At 42.0% G+C, this 22,921-nt stretch overlaps 1 protein-coding gene across 1 annotated transcript in view; it reads left to right on the top strand.

Moving 5' to 3' along the window:
* Positions 1–22,921, top strand: part of LOC122794480 (adenosine deaminase domain-containing protein 2-like) — a 1,461,320-nt gene that overhangs the window by 1,236,504 nt on the left and 201,895 nt on the right. The gene's annotated exons all lie outside the window — the stretch shown is intronic.

Consider the following 22,921-nt stretch of genomic DNA (forward strand, 5'->3'; position numbering starts at 1 on the left):
TTTATTTGCTTATTTAATCTTTATTTAATTGTTCTATTTATATTTCGTGGACTACAGTAGCTCTACTATGCAGTACCCATTTTCAGAGAGAACCATTTAGAATATCTCCTAACAATATACTACTGACAGGAGAAAATTAAGGAAGAGATATTACATCAACACCATTCTTGTATACAACTGACAATGGCATAGGGTTTTTAAACAGCTTAGTCCCTTTGTAGACCTCTAGAACATACTAAAATGTTAATATATTAAGGGTGTGATCAATATTTAAGAAATTAAAATTACAAGATGATCAAAGTTTTAATAAGTACAGATACAACAAGGTGGGATTGTAGTCTTGCTGCAGTGTATATATGCCTCAGTGATAAGAGAACATGCAAAGAATTAGCCACACAGAAGGATTCACATCTTAGTGTTATGTCTGTTTCTGTTTCAGTGTAGGAGTTTCAATGCTGTTTTAGTCTAATGACTATGTATTCACTGCCAATATCCACCCTGTGGCTTTACTTCCTTTCTCAAGGAGAGAGGAGGCCATTTAGTCCCAAGGTAAATTTGAGAGCAGTCATCCAGGCTTAGTTTGAAAGAAGATACTGAATTACATTGCTTAACCGGCAGAGAAAATTTACTCCAGAGAAAGGGGGTGCTGCATTGTATTTTGCTTATCTGCTTGGAAAACAACATGAAACATTAGATACTTCCACAACCAGGAAGAAGATAAGATTTTGAAGTAATAATGTACAGGCTTATTTGAGTATTGCTGAAGAACCTAGATTTCTTCTGATGAAACTGTTCCCATTTATTGCAAATACTTGAATGATTGTTATGTACCTTGATTATGCTTTGCTTGAAAAATCTAAGATCTGTGCTTGTTCCGTTACATGATAATAGATCTTTTTAGTGTCATTTGTGTGGCTGAACAAGATTGTAGTGAGTCTTGGCTGGATGATATGGCCACTGTGACCTAATGAGTCTGTTGAGTCTGATTGGTTGAATTGGACAACCCTGCTGCAAATTCCACAGTTCCTGTTCGATGTAGTTTCCAATTTGTATAACACCTGCTTAACTTTCGCATTGCTATTATCCCATATAGTAGTTTTGCTAGTTTTACAGCTTCTACCACTGAACACTTGTTAGTGGGTAGTAGATATGTTTTAGCTGTGTATTGTGCCCTTACCTTTTTGTTGATGTTTTTCAGTAGATTATTGTGTACTTAAGATGTGGGGTGGATGCATTTGTAGTATGAGGTGACTGTTCATTACAGTACCAAGATACTTTCACCTTTCTACTTGTTCAGTTTGTCCTAATACCTGTGGCGGTAAGTTGCAGTTCTCTCTCTTTATAGTGATTTCCACAAAAAATGTACTGGTCTTTAAATGTTTAGCAGTAGTTTGTGTTGTGATTCAGTTATGTATGGAATTTAAAGGCATCTTGCTTGTAGCTCAGCCAGTAACTTATTTGGAGCATCAGAGCTATAGATGAGTGCTGAAACATCAAGCTGCATGAGAAAATAAGGATTAGTAGAGACATGAGGGATGTATACTTGAGGCAGTTTTGTGTGTGATGTATATTCTGTTGTAAGAGAGGTTTGATAGGTTGTTGATGTTTTTCAGTAGATTATTGTGTACTTGAGATGTGGGGTGGATGCATTTGTAGTATGAGGTGACTGTTCATTACAGTACCAAGATACTTTCACCTTTCTACTTGTTCAGTTTGTCCTAATACCTGTGGCGGTAAGTTGCAGTTCTCTCTCTTTATAGTGATTTCCACAAAAAATGTACTGGTCTTTAAATGTTTAGCAGTAGTTATGTATGGAATTTAAAGGCATCTTGCTTGTAGCTCAGCCAGTAACTTATTTGGAGCATCAGAGCTATAGATGAGTGCTGAAACATCAAGCTGCATGAGAAAATAAGGATTAGTAGAGACATGAGGGATGTATACTTGAGGCAGTTTTGTGTGTGATGTATATTCTGTTGTAAGAGAGGTTTGATAGGTTATGGCTTGTATGCACTTAGAAAAGTAATTTCTGATCCCCAATAAAACATGCTGACTATATCCCATCTTAGTCAGCCCGTGAGTAAACATTGTGTGGTCGTCTACGTAAAAGGCTTTGGAAGAGGAATAATAGAATAACTTTGTGCACAACTTTATTACAGCATGTTTCACAGTGGTTTTATTTATGTATTTATTCATTCAGTTTGTTACCAAGGTATGTGGCCTAGTCAGTAAGCTGGGCCAAAGTTACTGACAAAAAGTAAATTTCCATCAGGATAATAGCAGTTAGACATATTCAGTATTACATTTAGAACTGCACTAATTAGACATGTACAGCGCTATTAGAAAAAGTGAGAACATAGTTTGGCTTACCATATACATTTTCTCAGCAGGAATACTTTCAGGCATCTGGGGATCAAAGCATCAGAAACTTCCCAGATTGCTAAGCTCCTTTTATCCACAATGCTGAGCCCTGAGTACCTCAATTTCCAAATCTGTTTTTTCTTTCTGCTATAACTTACTGTAGCTTCTTCATCCATTTATGTTAATAAGCAACATTTCTTGAGATTTTTGAAGACTTTATCTCTTACTTCTCCGATCGTAGGCTCATTGGCATTTTCTCACCTCACCCGTGGTTTGTGAATTGCATTTTAGCATTTGTAACATTTTCTCCACTTTACTGTTGTTGTTTTAAAAAAGAAAAAAAAACTAAGTTTGTTGTTGCTGTTCTGTGAATCATTTGCTAATGTGTTAACTGCTTTGCTGTTTAATAGTAGCTAATTTGTCATTTATCATGTTCATCATGGACTGTGCTTTTAAAAAAATGTAAGTACAGAAAACATTTCACCTTGGGCTGTAGATAATGTCTGTTTTGTCTTGGTGGACAAGATATGTCATAGGATCATGGGAGGTTGCTAGGCTAATTGACCTAGGGCCCTTACAAGCCTAGCCAAGTACAACCCCTGTTCCCAAGAATATCAAGGTATTAAGTGGAACTAAGTCAACAGCTACTGCCCCAGTCTAGAGGGACACAGGTGAAACTCCCGGGGTGAATTTGCAGTTCCCCATCTAATCATCCAAATTACACTTAGAGTCAACAAAGGGCTCTGCTTCACCTAAATTGGAAGTTTGTTCCAGAGGAGAGGTAACCTGTGAGACATGTCTGTCTCTCCAGCAAGTCCTGTTGATGTCGTATACTAGGTTGAGTTCCTAGAGCGAGTCTAGCTTACCCATTTGGTTTATGAATGTACAGCATTCCCATTAGAGCAGGATCTGAGATTGCTTCATATGCAAGGCAGACGTCACCCCTGAGTAGTTTGTAAGACACTGTATAGTGACAGTGATTTCAGTCTGTCAACATATGGCATATGCTGAAAACCCTGAATTGTCTTTGTAAGAAACCTTTGAGGTCTTTCCAGTTGCTGCAAATGCTTGGTAAGGTACATTCCAAAGGTAGCATTGTACTGTATTATTGGCCTGATGAATGAGGAGCTCAAGGGGGTTATAACCTCTCTTGTTCTGGATGCAGTGCACTTACTTATGAGGTGGGTGACATAGAAAGCCTTTCTTACCACTGTGGAGACATGGTGGTCAAAGGAAAGGTTGCTGCCAACCTGTGTGCCCAAGTTTCTCACCACTGATTGCATGCTTAGGGTGTTATTAATGTGATAATCTGCCGGGACTTCGCCCTTGCTGAAGGGGATGATAATGCATTTTTTTGCGTAGAGTTTTAGCCAATGACTTTGGCACAAGTGATTTGTCTGTGTAAGTCCCTCTTGTAGGATGTTATCTTCATTTCGGAACTTGATGACTGCACCCAGTTTGCAGTTATCAGCAAACTTTGTCAGCCTTATGCATTTTGTTTTACCCTGTACATCCGAGAAGTAGATTCCAAACAATAGAGGCCCCAGCACAGATGACTGTGGAACACCACTGGTTACGGGTCTGCTGGTGGAGGTGGAATCGCCTGTATTGCCTGCATGTGTTCTATTGGTGAGCCAGTTTGCAATCCACCTGACAATATATGGGTTGTTCCCCAGCTGAGTGAGTTTATCAATAATGCTTGATTGGGGAATAGTGTCAAAAGCCTTGGTCAAGTCCAGGTAAGCTGTATGCACAGTTTTCCCCCTTGTCCAGGGCTGTGGTGACTATCTCAAAGAAGTCCACCAGGTTTAACAGACATGATCTCCCTTGGACAAATCCAAACTGAGTAGGGTCAAGTGTTTGGAGATTACCTATATCTTTGTTGATAAGGTCCATGATGATTCACTCCATGGCCTTGTAGATACGGCTAGTCAGGCTAATAGGTCTGTAGTTCCTGGGGTCAGTCAAAGCACCACCTTTGTGCAAGGGGATAATGGTGACCGCTTTCCATTTAGCTGGGATGAAGCCAGTGAGCACCCAATGGTGTTGCTAATTCTTGGAGTCCATGTAGGAAGCAGCCTGGTATGTTATCAGGTCCCATAGAAGCTGTGTTTTTGGCCTTAGGGCATTTATGACCTGCTCTCTAGAGATACAAGGTGGGGGGCAGGCAGAAGGAATGGTGTGGGGACAGGGGAGTGAAGCATTCACAGAACCTGTTGGCTAGCAGGTTTGCTGTGTCCACAGGCTCATTGTATGTGGTATCATTAACTACCATTTCAGCGCAAATCTGGGTCTTATCTTTTAGGCTAAAGATATAGCTAAAGAACGCCTTACGGTTGGCCTTATTTGAGGATGCTATTTTGGATTCGTACTTTGCTTTGGATGACTTCACAAGACATCTTATTTGCTTGTTTAAGCTGTGGAAGGAGAGTTTCCAGTTTATGACACGCCCCCTCTTACTTTTGGACAGCAATTTCTTCCTCTTATAGTAAAGCCTGTTATTGGCAGTTGTTTTCTCTTCCTTGAAGAGGTTGTTTTGGTCCTATCAGGTACAGCCATGTTAATGCAGTTATACAGGTGATCCTAAAAAGCATTGTGGGGGGAGGGGTCTGGTATGACATTTACTTTGAATAAGACTGATCTGACAAAGGAAGACCTCACTGTGGGGGTGCTACAGTGGTCCCCCATATTGGTAAACACCAGATTCAAGATGTTGGTGCCCCTAGTTGGGGTTCCACCAGCTGGTCCAGGGCAATGGAGTTAATGAACTCAAGGAACTTTTGGACAGGTGAGTTGAGTACGAGTAATTTACATAGTCAGTGGATGGGTAACACCCAGAACCATGGTGTTCGGATGTATCTTAATGGATTCCAGTAGATCCAAGAAGTCAGAGTGGGTATCTTGATTCATGGAGGGGGTCCTGTAGCTGGCAATGACTTGAATAGATGTCCTACCAACAGTTAGTTACACCTGAAGTATCTTCAGGGAATCCTACTGTTTCACCAATCTGGAGGTGTATTTATCTTTAATGAATATTGATACACTGCCTCCTTTAGTTCTCACGCCTTCCATTCATGTTCTGAAAGTGTGGTAGGAGGTGTAACTCGGTATGTTTGGGGTGCTGTCCACAGCCTTGAACCAGGTCTTCATGACTCCATAGAAGCCAGCATCTTCCAAGGTGAGGACTATTTCCAGTGAGTGTAGTTTCATGTTAAGACTTCTAGCATTTAGCAACATAACATTGAGGTTGTTTTTTGATTAAACGTTTGTGTTGGGAATTTTGTCCTTGGGACATTGCCTAAAAAAGACACGATGGGGGTGGCAAGAGCCTTTGCCAGTAGCGGAAATCCTAGGGGTGACAGATGAAGACCATCTTTAGCAAAGCATTGAGGTCTGTTGATCACGTCATCCCATTCAGAAACTGGATTCCCTTAGAATGACACCAGAAAATAAGCCAATTATTGAAGTCAGTGATTTTCTGCTTATATTGTGGTATTATCTTAGGTGAGGGTAATATGCTGCTCAAGGCTATGGAACATATCCACCTGTGACACCTAATCAGAGAGCTCAATCATGTCTCTCTTCATGTAGTCCAGGGAGGTCGTCTCAAGTTGTTCACATTAACATGTACTATGACCAACTCATAACGGTACTTGTGTTGAGAGACTTGAGTGCCTACATGATCTGACTAATTTTGAAACCAGAATGACAGCTGACCATGACTTTCTTCTTCTTCAGCCTTGTGAGAGGAATGTCTGTGTGTCTCACTATAGAGTTTCCTATGACTAAGATATTTGGAGTGGATGTGCATTGCCTTGTGGGGTTTGATGGTGAGACACTTGTGCTTGTGTCATTGTGTGTATTGTGTTTTGGATGTTATGGTTGGTTTAGTATGCATGTGTTTTGTTTTGGTATATTTTTTGTGAGCACCTCCGCATATGTTAGTCTGTGTGTATGCTGTGTGTCTTAAGAAAGAGTTGTGGTAGGTGGGCTGACAACCCGCTCTGTATTGCTATATGTTGTGCGAGAATGCTGTGATTCCAGATTCATAATGTAGGTGCATCTCTCACAAATGGTATAGGAATGATTTAGAAGTCGGGAGTGTCAGTGAACATGATGCAATTACTACACTGCCTGAGTCGACCCATGCCAACCAGGCTGGTAGGAGAAAAGGAAGGAAACTGGCAGTTCATGGTCCCAGGAATAATCTTTGTCTGGCTATAACAGCTGAATAGGAAATACAGCAGGGGAAGGTATTAGTAGGTTTAGTTGAGAAGAGCTCTGGTTTAGGTAATATTTGCAAGGCTAGAGAGCAGGTGTCTTTAACCGGCAGTCCCTCTGTGTAGTAGTGCGCGATGCTGCACAATGTGCAAACAAGCGTAAACAAGCACAAACCGGTTCAAACACAGGCTTTTTAAAGCAGAAAACGGGAACAGCCAGAGTTCAAATTATCCAATCAAAATGCCCTAAACAGAGCCCTGCAACAGTAACTCTAGCTAGATTACTCCAAACTGTACCTTCCTGTCACGAAAGCACAAGGAGGCCTTTCCAGACAAGCTCCAGAGGTCACACACAGTACTAGATTCAGCAGAAAACCTGAACCTAGTGTATGCTAGTGTTTTTCAAGTGCAGCAAACAAGTAAAATGAACAAAACAAGCAGATGAACAGTAATTACAGTTGTAAAGAGGAATTCAATTAGCAGACAATCTAAAGAATGCAATAAAATCCAGTTACACAGTTTAAACAAACAGATAAGCAGCAAATATTGTTTTAGTTAATCAGAAAGTGCAGAAAGTTGAAAATAAGCACTTATTTGTAGTCTCTCTGCAGGTAACAGTACTTTTCCCCTGTTAAGCCATCATCTTGTGTATCCTTGAAATGTTGGCTAGTAACCACTATTTTAGCTAGATGAGTACCAGAGTTGCATACCTTTTCAGTATACCCTTCTTTACTTGTTTGCATAAGGAAAGAGTGCCCATACATACAAATCTTCCTTTTTTGTGTAACAAAGCTACTTAGTTTAACCTTAACAGTGTTGCATTTATTTTAACACATTTATTGAATTATCACTTAAGACATAGGCCAACATACATTTATATAAAAGAAAACAAACCATGTTAACCTGTTCACAGTTGGCAAACATTATACATCACATAAATTCTTTTATACAATTGTCATCAATCCAACTTTACATAAATTGATCAATTCCTGCCTGCCCTTAAACCTCACTTCTCCTCCAAAACGTTATTCTTCATGTACTGTCCCCACCATTTCCATTTTTTCTATGTAATTTGGTCCTGCCCTTTTCTAAAGATCCCAGTTCCAATTCTTTTATCTCGGTTACAGTATTTACTACTTCAAATACAGTTTGTCTAAACTTTCCATTGTCTTGTAATTGCTTTTTTGGCAGCCACCAGAATTAAACTTTACAAGGCCTTGCTATGTATAGTCAGTTCAGGTCCTGTATCCCAGCTCAAAAATCATTTCCTTAGTTACACCCATTTGCTCACCCAGTATTTCTGACATAGTACTCTGTAGGAAGTCTGCCAACTCATTACACTCACCAAATACCCACTTACCTCTTTTTTCCCCATCACACCTCCAACATTTGCGATCTACCTGAGGAAAAATTATTTGGAGTCTGTTTGGGGTATAAAAATACGTATGCAAACACTTCCAAGCAAAATTCCTACATTTCTAGACTTTGTTGTATATTTGGGGAGGAACAAGCCAAAGAAAGGTTCTACTGAAATGCAGAGTCTTCTTTGTGGTGGTTTTCAGTAGAAGCTTACCTTGGCTTGTTGCTGTTTTTTTGTTCTGAGCTGCTTGTTTGGATTATGTTTGGGAAGAATACTTCTGTTTTCCCATTATTTCATTGTGAATTGCATATACAGTCTCTCTTCTGAATCTTTTCTAACCTCCTCTGATTGATTTATGTAGTTATAATGCAGTATTCAATATACTTTACTAATTTTCCCCTTTTAACAGCAGCTTCTCTTCTAGATTCAACTAAAAACTGCAGGTCTTTCACTTAGGATTCCCCTATCCCTTTCTCTTTGTCTACACTCTGATATCAATTCCTGATGAGGGAAGGCAGTCTCTAGCCTGCAGTACAAGTGTCTTCTTGACCTCTTCCCTTTCTTAATTGTTCTCAGTACCTTAGTTCCTTTGCTAGTTTAATCCAGTAAGTTCTAGCCCCTTCTTGTCTATTCTCTGTACCTCTAATTGCAGCCATTCCTATTGACAGAATCTCCTTTCTCCATTCTTGTGTCGGCTTAGTTCATAGAATACTTTCTGCTACTTTATAAATATAATATTCTGTATGACTTGTTATTCTTCATAAAGATCTGCATCCATAATCCCACTCTTCTCTCCTTATTTCTTGAATCCCACCCCTCCTCAACCCCCCGCTTCATCACCATCCATTTCCACTTTGAATTATAGCTTTCTGCTTGTGTTATGTATATGAGTCTTAACTGTGCAACTTTGAAGTATCCCTTTAGGTCAGGTAATCCTAAACCTCCATGTTTTGTTGTAAGGATCAACTTATTCCACATAATCCTTGCCCTCTTCCCCTATGCCTGACCTGCTGATAAAACTGAAGGAACTAAAAACCTTTTCACTGCTTGCATATTGCTATCTGTATTCATAAACAAGAGCTTCTAGTTTCTCAGTTTTTGTATTATTTTTTTCTTTATCCTCTTCCCATGTATCTTTAACTGCCATAACAGAATTTTTTAACCCATACTCCTAAATACTTCAATTTGCCATGTCCTCATAAATATGGGTATTTTTGAATCCGTTCAAGTGGGGCTGCATAGTTTACAGCTTTAGTATGTTTTGTCCTAATTAATTTTATATCTTGAAAAGACTTGAAACTGTCTCAGAATGTTCCACAACACTTAGCTGTCCTTTTCTGGTCTTATCAGATGCAAAATAATATTGTCTGCAAATAAAGCCAACACTTCTTGAGTGCCATGCCAATTATGTCCTTGAATTTCTGAATCCGTATTTTCTTTGCCAAAAGCTCTTGGTTCCTCTGTTCAGATACAACTTATTACAGATGAACCTTCCAATGTTAATTTTTGCCTCTGTTTCCTCATATCAATCAGGGAATGAAAATGCTTCCATTGCCTTACTCGTAAAATCCCAGCTTATTCTGACGAATGCTTTCTCTGCATTAAGCCCAACCAACAACAGCAATATTTTCTTACATTCTGCGTCCCTCTGGATTATCATTGTTCTGTTAATGTTGTTAAATGTTTGCGGATAAGAGTGTTGCATTTTATGGTGGTTCATAGACAGCTCAGATTCTTTGCAGTCAGAATCAGATGCTTCAGAAAAGATGGTCGGCTGATCATATTTTTTTATAAAAAATAAATTTGGTTGTAAATTGTCCAAGATGAGATCAGTTAAGTCATTGACTGATTGCATTATATTTTGTTATAAAAAAGTTGACAAGCCTTTGACATTTGAACCTAGAGCTCAACCAGTGAAAGCATTGGCTACTTCTCAAGCCTTTTTCCACACAGCAGTCTTGGATGACATTTGTGTTGGCAATCTCCTTTTTATTACTGTTGCAGTCTTCTTTACTTTTGGGATATCCTGTTGAGGATAGCCTAATGTCCTGCCAGTATACCAAAGCCTGCACACCTTCCAGGTGTCGCACATCAGATGTATGTCCTATGTGTAAGACGTAAGGGACATATGAGACTTCAGACACCTAATCCTCAGAACTTCTTTGCTGCCAGTCCAAACACTACCTCTGAATTTGGTCAGTATGCTGTTCACCAAGCTGGTTCATCTACTGAGCCTTCTACATATGTGCCCCATTGGGGATCCCTCCTTTCTTTTTCCTCCTTGTTTTCATGTCATCTAGAAAGGGAAAATGGGAGTGTGGAAGGCATATTCCCCATGAAGACAGGCACACGAAGTGTCTTTTTTGATTAGGTACTACACATTAACCATACTCTGTGGTATATATTGAGTGACTGTCCAGATGACACTCTGCAGCCATCTGTCATTCCTTTCAATTTATTTCAAAAACTAATGTCCGAAGCTTTTGAATCACCATACCATGGCTGAATCTGCCCGCCCCAAAGTTCAGCTGTCACTTAACCTACTGCTGTCCAGTCCTCTAGTGGATGTCTCCCTCGGGTTGGATGATGAACTTGAGGACAATCTAGTGCTGATGCCAGTTCCTTCAGCCACAACCCAGTTGGAGGCTGATATGGAGCTGTTTGTTTGCATGTTCACCGAGCCTATGGATACATCTGGTACCGATGTAGAGGGGGAAACGGCGGCTGATTGTGTCTGAATGACCTAGGGAGATTTCCCAAATTTTAGTTAGGGAAGAGATGCCTGGTACCCTCATCAAATCTAGGTCAAGGTCTGAATGTCTTAGATTTGTTTAAGGCAGATATTCCTTTAAAAAAAGAAATGAAAAAAAATGAACATGTGGTTTCTGTAGCTAAGGATCCTCACAAAGAGTAGCAGAACTATACTCAGGGGCTGCTTAATGACCTGATGGTCCTGAAAACCCCAGAAGGATTGTCCATTCCTGCCTGTGCTGCATGGTCTTCCAGCACTTCTTCAAGATCTAGAGATTCTAATTCTTCTGATAAAGATTTGGGTTCTGGTGAAGAATCTTTGGCATATTCCTTCCACATTCAGTCTCCTCTGGGATCTGACGAAGAAGATTATTTGTCTTCTGACTCTCCTTTTGAAGAATTATCCTTTGGAGATAGTAGTCCATATGCTAGAACACTTTAAATGGAACAATTCCCAGGTTTCTGAGGCTCAAAAGAGATAACGTTGTGTTGTCCATATCTCGCCTTTGTTCTTGTTGTTTGGGTTCGGAGCCAATCCTCGGATCCGACTCGGCCGTATAATATAGCTCGAGAGCTTTTACTGGCTCGAGGCTAGCCTCTATCCCAGGATGCTTAGCAGTAGTTACCCAGCTCTCCTTTGCCACTTGCAGCATCAAGATTGCGGATACTAGCTCAGGCTAGGTGTTTTTTCTCCTCTTATATTTTGAGCAAAAATTTTCTAGTTTAGCTTAGCTAATTTGTTAACGGTAGTTGTCCTTAGCACTTCTATCTATCCCTATCCCATCTGAGTGACTTGTTTTTTGTGTAAATTAATCATTTTTTCTCTCTGGCCTTTCCCCCCTTTCAAACCTGTTTAAATTAGAGAGTTCTCTTCCCCTTCTTACCTTTAGCTTTTAAGGAGTTGCCGTTTAAGTTAGAGGCTCCCCTTAGCTTAGAGGCTCTCCCACCTTTCTACTTTTTTCCCTCTCTTTAAAAAAAAAAAAGGAAACACACACACACACACACACACATATATATATATATATATATATATATATATATATATATATATATATATATATATATATGATATTGTTTATTGCTATAGTTTTTTTCTCTTTGTTTAGCTATACAAAGTGCTTCGTAGTGTTATTGCATAGTTTTCTTACTAGCAGTCTATAGCCTTAGACATAGTGCTGTCTCCCATTATGTCCAAGGATACTGCCAAGGATTCAAAGCCTTCGGGCTTCAAAAAATGCGACTCGTGTTCCCAAAAGATGTCCCTTACAGACGGACATATGAGTAGTATATATTGTTTAGGACCTCTTCACCTGCAGGATTCGTGCTCTCTCTGCCATGCCTTTAGTTCAGGAGTCCTGCAGTAGAGAAGAAACAAGCTAATCTTGAGAGGTTTGCTGAAGAGGCCCTTTGATGCTGCCATGGAGGGGACTCAGCCAGCTAAAAAATCGGATAAAGTCAAGCCTTCATCCTCTTCTGCTCCGAGTTTGGACCCAACTTTCGGTTCCGACATGACATCGTTACCTACAGCTCAATCAGTGTTTTTGGAGCAGATAAGGTCTCATAAGCATTCCAGGTCTCCTGCCTTGGAACCGATGCGGTCTGCTCCGCAGACTCCATTGTTACAATCTGTGGCGGGCAGTCACCAGTCTTCAACATATTCCTCTCGGTCATCCAGGAGCCTCTTGGATGATGATGTGGAGAGGGTGGTAAAGAGGCTTCTTGGGACACCAGCATTAGCCAAAATACTTTTGGGCCCATCCCAGACGGAAATGGTGTTGACAGCCCAAACACCTGTCTTGATTCCTCCTGTCTCCTCTGAGCTCGGAGCTGGAGTGTATGGAAGTCATATTGGTGGAACCGTCGGTTCCAGTAACCTCCTCTGGTCTTATGGTTCCGACTACCGCTCCGATCTCCTCAATACCCCCTTCTATCGTGGGATCTGGGGGCTTACACTCCCTTGTTGGCGCTGAGGGGGAGCGGCATCGGACCCTTGTCTGACCCTACTCTCCCTCTCAGAGCTTCGGCGCAGTTCAGCTCGTTTCCTACATCGGCCTTGCAGCCGTCGTCCTCGGTTCGGAAGAAGTCTGCTGCTTCTTCGGAGTCTGAGATTCTTTTGGGTTGGGACCGCGACACCTTCGAGGTGATGACGAGCATGCTGTCTGCTGAGACAGCTCCATCCTCTGCTCTATTGGCTCCTTTGCCCTCAGTGCCAGTGTCTGCCTCTGAACCTCCCCTCCGGCCCATGCTCCAGGCACCCCATTGGGTGATCCCACCTCGTGCAAAACCTCCCTTGAGCATCTGTTTTCTTCAGTGACGGGTCGCTGAACTATTTGTTCCACTTTACAAGGCTTCAAAGGGATCTCTTCAGGGAGTTAGCGACCTTGACTACAGTGGTTAACTCCTCCATGCAGCTTATTTCAGGCACCAGGGGTAGCCTTACGCAGACACTCCTGGATGCGCCTTTGTCATTTTGCGGCACCCTTCAAGTCTTCCTTTACCAATGCCCCCTTTGACAGCTCATCCATGTTCGGGCTGCAGGTAAAAGACTCTTACCAGGTGTGAAGAGGATGGCAAAACTCTCTCTGCCATGGGAGTATGTTTTTTTGCTCTATCTAGGCCCTATCCTATAGGTCAGAAGAGCAGAAAAATGTGGTTCCGGAAATCCCAGGGAACTTCGCCAGACACACATGGAGAATTTTTCCCCAGGGGCAGAGGGAGAAATAACAATGGAAGTCGCCTCACAGCAGGGGGGGTCCGCAGAACCAGGGTGACAGAGATACCTTCTCTGGTAGGCCCTTCCAGTGTTCCTGAAGGGAGGCCCAACTGTCCGACTCTGGAGACAGTCGGGGGGGGGGGATTATCCTTGTACCCAAAAGCCTGGCAGACCATCACAGAAGATACACGGGTACTATCCATAATATCCGGAGGTTACAATATCCCCTTCTCACTACTTCCCCTATCAAAAAGACAATACTCTATCCCAGATGTCCCACCCAATGTTTGGGTTCAAGCAAACCTGGAGGTTCAAAGGTTCTAAGAAAAAGTCATCCAGGAAGTCCCCACAGACCAAATCAGATCCGGAACTTACTCAAGGTTCTTTTTAGTTCCAAAGAAAACAGGGGACTGGAGACCCATTTTGGATCTCAACAGGCTGAACAAGTCAGTCAAGAAAATAAAGTTACGGATGGTAACACTGCAGTCCATTTTCCCTTTCTGGGACAGGACAATTGGATATGCCCTATTGATCTCCAGGATGCGTGCTACCATATAAAAATGGACAGGCGATCAAGGAGATATCTACGCTTCCGGTTGCCAGCCAGTCACTATCAGTTCAGAGCTCTGCCCTTTGGTCTCACCACAGCCCCAGGTTGTTCACCAAATGCATGGAAGTAGTTGCGGCTCACCTGAGGCATCAAAGATTCCGGGTGTTTCCATATCTAGACGACTGGCTCCTTACTGCCACCACCGAGCATCAACTAATCAGGGCAAGGGAATACACAATCCGCTCTTGTTCTCAACTTGGGGTCACCATAAACTATGAAAAATCTGCCTTGTTACCTTGTCAATATATTACCTTTATAGGGGCAGATTTAGACTCAAGGGCCATGATAGCAAAGCTGCCTCAAGAAAGAGTATTAACGATCCGTCGCCCAGTTGTCATACTCTTCACACTAAAGAGGATTCAAGCAAGATTTGTCCTCAAGGTCCTGGGTTCTATGGCGGTGGCAATCACTCTGGTCCCTATGGCTCGCTTCCGCATGAGAATTCTACAGTGGCTTCTATTTGCACAATGGTCATTCCAGGATTTACCCATGTCACATCAGATTCTGATCACGGAATCCTGCAAAAGGGATCTGGAGTGCTGGCTTCACTCCCCTATGGTGACAATAGGCAGGCCATTTCTACCCCCCCCCCCAACATGTAGCCACAGTGACCACAGACGCTTCCCAGATAGGGTGGGGGGGAGCATTATCTGGGACAGACTGTTCAAGGGACTTGGCAGGAACATGAGTACCACTTGCACATCAATGTCCTGGAGATGAGAGCAGTGCTCCTGGCGTTGCAAGCACTTCAGGACTCTCTACCTACAGGCACGATAGCAATTTAAACGGACAATATGTTGGTAATATGGTACATCAACAAACAGCGTGGAACCAGGTCTTACCTTTTGTATCGAGAGTGTCTTCCCAACGCTTTCTGGTTGCAAAGCACATCCCGGGGAAATCCAGTGTGATGGCGGACCAGCTCAGCCTGGCTATCCTGATGCCCCACAAGTGGTCCTTGAAGCAGGAAGTTGCGGACTTGATTTTTTTGCAAATGGGGCCAACTGTGCTGTGATCTGTTTGCCACCCCCCCTCAACAACAAATGCAGCAGCTACTTTGCCCTAGTCCTACCACCGGGACAGTCACCCAGGGACGCACTTGTTCACATTTGGCCCCTGGGACTGCTTTACTCCTTTCCACCTTTTCCCCTGATCCCCAAAGTTCTTCAGAAAAAACAGTCATTGGGTTGCACGGTAATCCTCATTGCCCTTTACTGGCCTCGCCAGATATGGTTCTTATTTCTTTGGCCTCACCTGCAATGGGAGCCTTCGATCCTGGACCCAGTGCCAGATCTTTTGAGACATCAGTCGAGGGCTCTCCATCCTTCAATTCAAACTCTCAAGCTCACAGCTTGGTTTCTCCACTTCTGGTCTTAGTCAGGCTTCCCGATCTTTCCCCAGCAGTTTAGCACATTTTGATTTCCTCCCATAAGCCCACTACTACAAGACTTTATGCTAGTAAATGGAAGAGGTTCTCTTGTTGGGCAGGCAAAAATCAGGTTTATCCCTTTACTGCTCCCATTTCAAAGATTCTTGAATTTCTCGCTGAAACATTTGACCAAGGAGCAGCTGCAGCTACTATCCGAGTTCAGTTAGCTGCCATTTCAAATTTCCATATGGGAGAAATGGGTTCCAATATCATGTCCCATATGTTATGCAAGGCTTTCATAAGAGGTACTACCCTATTAATATCTCCGATAAGAGAACCTCTTCACCCCTGGAATCTAAATTTAGTTTTAGATGCTCTGATTCTTCCTCCCTTTAAACCATCTTTTTTTGTCTGCTCAAATTTCTGACTTGGAAGACCCTTTTCTTGGTTGCAGTCACCTCAGCTAGAAGGGTCTTAGAATTACAGGCCTTATCTATTTGTCCCCCTTACTTGATTTTCCATAAAGATTGGGTTTCTCTCAGAACCAACCCCTCTTTCGTATCCACGGTATGTTCTGCTTCCTGTGTTCTTCCCCAATCATGGCAACAAGGCAGAGTATAAGCTTCATCAGTTGGATGTTCATAGACAGTTACATTTCTATTTACACAGGACCAAAAACTTTAGAAAATCTGATCAATTGTTCATATCCTTTGCGAGCAATAAACGAGGTTGTGCGGTCTCAAAGGTGACTTTATCAAAGTGGCTTTCAGACACTATAAAACATGTCCACAAGTTGCATAAACAAACACTTCCAGGGAAAATTAAAGGGCACTCAACAAGGGCCTTGTCTACCTCTGTTTCCTTTCAAGCCAGATTGCCTTTGGATTCCATCTGTGCAGCAGCTACATGGGCTAATCTTCATACCTTTATCATCATTACAAAGTAGATGTGGCCTCCTGAAACAGGGCATCCTTTGGTTCCACGGTCCTGAAGAGTTTTTTCCAGTGAGCCACCCAAGAATCAGGTGCTGGGGACGCTGTCCCAAACAGCAAGAACAAAGGCGAGATATGGACAACATAACATAAAGAAGTTATGTACTCACCATAATGTTCCATGTTTGTTGTCCTTGATCTCGCCTTCCTTCTTGCATCCCTCCCTCCTTCCACCTTTCTGGAGGATCGAGAGGAATCCCTTGTTTTATTGGCTATACTAGCTGGGTTTCCTTTATACCATACCTTATGGTTAGTATCATTCTACTACTATTACTATTGTGGAGTGATCACACCTTTATTTGTAGGTGTCATCAGCTATATAAAGTAGAGTATATCTCTTGTCTATTTATATAGTCTAGTGTTGGGTTATCACAAACAAGATCTGGGTAACTACCGCTAGGCATGCTGGGATAGAGGCTAACCTCGAGCCAGTAAAAGCTCTTGAGCTATAGTATATGGCCGAGTCGGAGCTGAGGATCGGCTCTGAACCCAAACAACAAGAAGGAAGGTGAGATCAAGGACAACAAACATGGAACGTTATGGTGAGTACGTAACTTCTTTTTATGAACTTTTGCAGATGGACTCACCAAGACCCTCTTCAGTACCTCCTGCATTAGATGCCCTTTTGGATATATTTATAGCAGCTTTTCAAGCTCCTGACTCTAAACTTCCAGCCCAAAAGAAGCCAGAATTATATTATAACGTTCCTGAGGATAATAAATACTTGTATAAGAAGTTCATCTGATCTTGCTGTTTCCATGTCCACAGGTAAGCATTCCAAGCTGGTTTTCTCTTCCTAGCTTTTACCTTCTGACAAGGACAGATGTGTTATGGAGAGGGATGGGCAAATATGTAGGCCTTTGCTACTTTGACTTTTAGGGATATTACTTAGCAGACCAACATGACTAGATGTTTTCTGACTGTTCTGTCCCAATTTGGGGGTTTGACTGATATGGCTGATTCAAACAGTAAGACTTTTGCTCTTTCTCAGATTAGATCTGCCTCTCAGGTAGCTCAACATTCTATTTGATGCAGTTGATGGTTCTGTTCTGAGGAGGTACACTTGGTTGCACTTTCAAAACTTAGCTGAGGATGTTAAGGCCAGACTTTTAGATTCTCTCTTGGACACCCAGAATCTTTTTGGCACTGCTGCTACAAAATTATTTGAAATTCTTCCAAGGTAATGGCAGGTTATGCAAGATCTTATAGGTTCATAGGCTAGTACTAGGCTAACTGCTCTTGTGAGCCATTTTAAGCCTAGCCAGTTATCCCCTGTGAGATTCAAACCCTGTACCTTGTGTTTGTAAGGCAAACACCTTAACCATTAGGCCACCCTCCCAACTGAAGCAATTTTTTGTTTCCTTTGCACCTAAGTTGAAGAGGAGCCGTCCATCCAAGTCATCTTTTGTCCGTAGGCAGCCTAGGCGATCTGCTAGAAGCAGGAAGGTTGCAAAGTGGATTTTCCCAGACAAACCCACAAGGAGTTCTAGAGGCCAGAAGCTTATTTTCCTGAAAAATCTGCCTGTATCTGACATCCAGCCTCTCTTCTCCTCAGCCAGATTGTTTTGTCCCTCAGGCTAACCCTTTCCTTCCAGATGACATAACATATCAATACCAAAGAGATGAGGGTCTCTACTCGTAGCTCTCCCGGCTTTTTTACTCCCTTTGGTTTCCAGGTCCTCTAAAACGTTTTGCAGTCATTACCACAGTCATGTGGTACTTCAACAAGCAAGAGAACAGAAAATCTTACCTTCTCTGCAGGCTTCGGATTTTGCAGTCTACCATCATGTGGTTCTTCAGGCGGTTTACATCCCTTCAGAGCACTGTCTAGTGGCAGACTGAGCAGGTCCAGGACTCATCCTCACTAATGGATGGTTCACATGGAGGTGTTTCTGGGCTTTGTACATTGGTGGTGTACTCCTTCGGGTAGATCTTTTTGTCTCCCCACTGAATGGACAGCTTCCCCAATTTTATTTCAGAGTACCAAGTTCTTTGGCTCTTTTTCTTAGAAGGGGATGTTTCTGTGTGCTTGTCCGCCTCTTCTACTACTTCCCAGGATCCTGAACAAGATCATGTGGGATACACCCAAAATCTTGCTGGTGACTCCATTTTGGCCCAGACAGCATATGCTGTTTCACAGCTCTTCTATTTCACCCGAACAGGAGCGATCATCACAAGTGACATAACAGGATGGATCTTCTCACACAAGACAAGGGATGTCTCAATCATTCTCATTTGTCCATACTTCAGATGGGAATTTTGGGTGATAAAGTTCTGATTCCTTAAAGACACTTCCTGAGGACATGCTTTGAGTTTTGCAGGAGGCCAGAAAACCCACTACTAGAAAATTATCTGTGGCTCAATGGAAGAGATTTTCTATTTGGTGTCTCAACCATGACCTGGACCCGTTTTGTGTGTGTGTGTGTGTGGGGGGGTCCCTGTTTTACTTTATTTGTGTGTGTTGCTCAGTAATGATTTATTCCTCTGTTAAACATAGGTGGTAATCCATTAAGTACAGAAGAAGTAATTAGGGACCTGGGGACCCAAGTTGATAGCAATCTCTCATTTGACAACCACGTGGCCAAGTTCATTTGTCAGCCACTGAGTCCACCTTTGGCTTCTAGTTTTGAAGTCACAAAATTGATTCAGTCCGCTTTTGAGTGTGACTTTTTTCTTCTTCCTTGCAGCATTGTACTTGGAAGACTGTATTGTTGGTGATTGCTACTTCTGCCAAGAGTGTTTCTGAACTTTAATCACTCATGGCAGTTCTACTTTATGGTTTTTCACAAGGACAGGGTGTCTCTTTGTACTAATCCTTCTTTTATGCCCAAAGTGGTTAATGATTTATCCTTGAATCAGTCTGCTCATCTTCCCTCCATTTTACATCCCCACAGTCTGCTGCTGAGAAGGTACTAAACACCTTGGATTTACAGACAGCTGAGATTTTAATTGAATAAGAATAAATGCATCAGAAAATCTGAACAACTTTTTGTTTCCTTTCATGCCAGGAAATTCGGTTTGGCAAAGTCTAAGCAAACCATCTCCTGGATTTCTAAGACCATTTCTTTCTCTTTTCATGGTAAGCAGCTTTCCTTTTCTGTTTGTGCTCATTCTACCAGGGCAATGTCATCTTCTGGTGATGCTTTTCAAGGGTCTAGGTAATCGATATATCTCCAAAGCTGCTACTTTGTCTTCTGTTCACACTTTTACCAAACATTTTAAGTTGGATGTCATTTCCAGGGCCAGGGAGGGTTTTGGCAGGACCATCCTTCATGGGTTTGTGGAGGGCTTTTCTCTGGCTTTCTCCTTGCTTACTTTCCAGTAGCCTTTGTCCTCTCCCAAGAATAAAAAGTACTGCAGCAGTGTTAAGGAAGGACAGTACATTTGTGTAAGAGCTTACCATAGCACTAGATATCATTTTCCTCGGTTCCTCCCTCCTCCTTCCTATTATTTTTGTTTGCCCTACTTCTGGCCAAGGAATCTCTCTCCAAGCTTTATCTACTTATTCCTTTTTTGGGTTTGCATTTTATTGCTTTCTTTGGGGGTTGCTGCAGTTCTCTTGGGGCACTTCAGTTCTGAGAATTAGATATCAGTATGTCACATATGTACCTTATGCCTTGCATTTGGGACAGACATCTGATGTATGATGCTTGGAAGGTGTAAAAGCTTTGGTATACTGATCAGAGTTGTTAGGCTATCATAAGAGTAAAGAATACTCCAACAATGAGAAGTAGGACATCTGCATTTATGGTAAGATATTGCACAACTGTACTTCACTTGGTCTTAACTGGATTTTTTGCAAAATACTGGAAACAACATGAAATATAGCTCCAGGTTTTCCTATGGTGATTCAGTTATTGGGGCTATGTTCTGAGCACCAGTTAACAAGGATGGACCTATTCATACTAGATAAAACAGTTACATGTCTACCATAATGACCGGTCTGGATGGGTAGGTCCAGTCACATTGCCACACCTGCATAGCTTCCCACTTCTTTTTCTGAGCTGGTTTAGTGGTTTATTTTTGTGTTCTACTTGAATGGCACATCAGGGATATGGAAAGTAAGGCTCTCAGCAGAGTATTATAAATAAAGGGGAGGGACTCATTAGCTAAGGAAAGTTTCAGATACTGAGCTGTTTAACACTTGACTCAATCAGTCCTGCTGTTAACAATGAAGTACCTGGTCACCCAGCTCTGTCATTATGGTAAGAATAGTGTGTGTGTGTGTGTGTGTGTGTGTGTGTGTGTGTGTGTGTGTGTGTGTGTGTGTGTGTGTGTGTGTGTGTGTGTGTGTGTGTGTGTGTGTGTGTGTGTGTATGTGTGTAGCAGTGTAAGATGAGAAAAACTTCAGTCAGATGTTAAGTTTTTTCTTAAATAGTTGAAGAGTTTCTATAGCAGTAATCTTGTTGGGTAGATTGTTCCAGACAGTAAGGCGAAGTCTGCAGAAAGAGTTCTTAAATCTGCCAAGGAGAATCATGTTCGTTTTAGGTAGACACCAACATTGCTTTTTAAAGAACATGAAGACTCTTGCAGTAACAGTTTATTTGCTCTGGAGGGCAGTATCTTTAAGCAGTTTGTAGGTAAGAGTTTCATAAGTAGTTGCCTCTTGTAGTATTAGGTAACCAGTGATGTTTTTTGTTGCTGGTAAGGTTAAGCATCAGGATTTTGTATTTTTCAGTATTTATAATTTAAGTTCTATGTTGAGAAAGTGTTGCTGCATTTTTAGCACATATTCAAGTCTGTGAAATAAGACATTAAAGCTGTTGCTTTCTGTACTTCTGTCAAAAGGTATGATATACTATAGGCTGCCTTGCGTTTAATATAACGTTTTAAAGAAGAGGGCATTATTTAGAAACTTGCCCAAGTACCCTTGATCCTTTGCATTACGCAGCAGGGTATCTGTGGGGCCAGTACTGTGACAGCATGTTGTCTGGCAAATCTTTTGATTGTTCCAAAAATTATTACTGAAATTTATTGTATTAATAGTTAATTGGCAGCACACCAGATGTCCTTCCATATAACTGTTGCATTATTCTTTACTAAAGGGATTCCCTATCATGGGTAGCTCAACTTCCAGCTAGTATACCAAAGCCATAGGATTTTATAGACATTGTACATCACATGTATGCTCTCTGCTCAAGACATAGGGCATAAATGTGATATACAGATGTACATACTCCAGAACTTTTTTGTTACCAGCCCAAATCCATCATTGATCGTCTTTCTGAACGCTGCTTCTTCAGAGCTGGTTACCAAGACTTGTTTCAGATAAGTGGCCCATTGGGGTTTATTTCTCTCTTTTCTTCCTTTTTTAATTTTTTGAGTTTACATTTCTTGAAAGGGAAAATGTCAGTGTGGGAGGCAGATTCCCCATAAGGATTGTCATGAGCAGTGTCTTTTCTGTTTGGGTGCTTCTCATGACCATATGAGGTGTTCTGTTTGCCAAGTGTTTGTCCCTAAGTCCATACATAATTGTCTTTCCTCCCCATCTATTTACCTGGAAAAACCAACTTCTTTGTTGGCACAGGATGCTAAGACAGAATCTTCCCATACTGAAAGTGAGCCACCTGCCAACAAAAAGGACAAAAGTCAGGTCTGATTCATCTGCTGTCCTGCCTTCCCTGGATGTATCTCTCGAGGCTGGTGAAAGCCCAGAGGATTGACTTGGTTGGTACATTGGATTCCTCTGCGATGGTTATATCAGAGGCCAACATGGATCTGACTTCTCGCATGCCCTCAGTGGTCCTGCAGACGTCAGTTCCATATGTTGAGGGGGAACCTCGGCTGATTATTTCAGAAGGACCAGGGGGGGATTCTGCAGATACTTGTTCAGGAGGAGAGTCCTACTACATTAATTGAATGTAAGCAAGGGTCTAAAACACTTAGAGTGTTTAAAGCAGACATCCCTCAAAAGAAAAAAAATGTAAGCATGTTTTCCCTGCTCTTAAAAATCCCCAGAGTGAATGGCAGGATTTTACCCAAGGGTTATTTAATATACTCATGGCATTGAAGCCTACCCAAGGAGTTTGTGTACCTGCTTCCCTTTGGTCCTGCACCCCACTCAAGAGGCCCAGAGAGCATGTCCACTCTGATGAGGACTTGGATTCTGGGGAATAGTCTTTGGCATATTCCTCTGAGATCCCTTTTCCCTTGGATTATGGCTGTGAGGAGGAAGACTCTGTTAACCCAGACTCTGCCTTTGAAGAGCTCTCCTTTGGGGATACTATTTCTTGTATGATGGAATGTTTTAAATAGGACTGTTCTCAGGCTTTTGATATTCAAAAGAGGTATTATGAGATCCTCCAGATGGAGTCTCCTAAGCCTCCTTTCTTGGCTGCACTTTTAGAAACCTTTTCAGCAGCTTCTGTTGCCCAGGATTCTCATCTTCCAGCCCCTAAGAAACCTCACAGATTTTACAAGGTGCCTGATGAGTTTGTTTCTCTACAAATGTCCTTCTGAATATCCTTCTGTAGTGTCTGTCTCTTCTGACAAACCCGCTAAGCTTTTGCCTTCTGCTAAACTACTTTTTTCAGACAAGGACTATATAC

Source organism: Protopterus annectens, chromosome 1.part0 (assembly GCF_019279795.1).
Source record: "Protopterus annectens isolate FY-2018-M chromosome 1.part0, PAN1.0, whole genome shotgun sequence".
Lineage (NCBI taxonomy): Eukaryota > Metazoa > Chordata > Ceratodontiformes > Protopteridae > Protopterus > Protopterus annectens.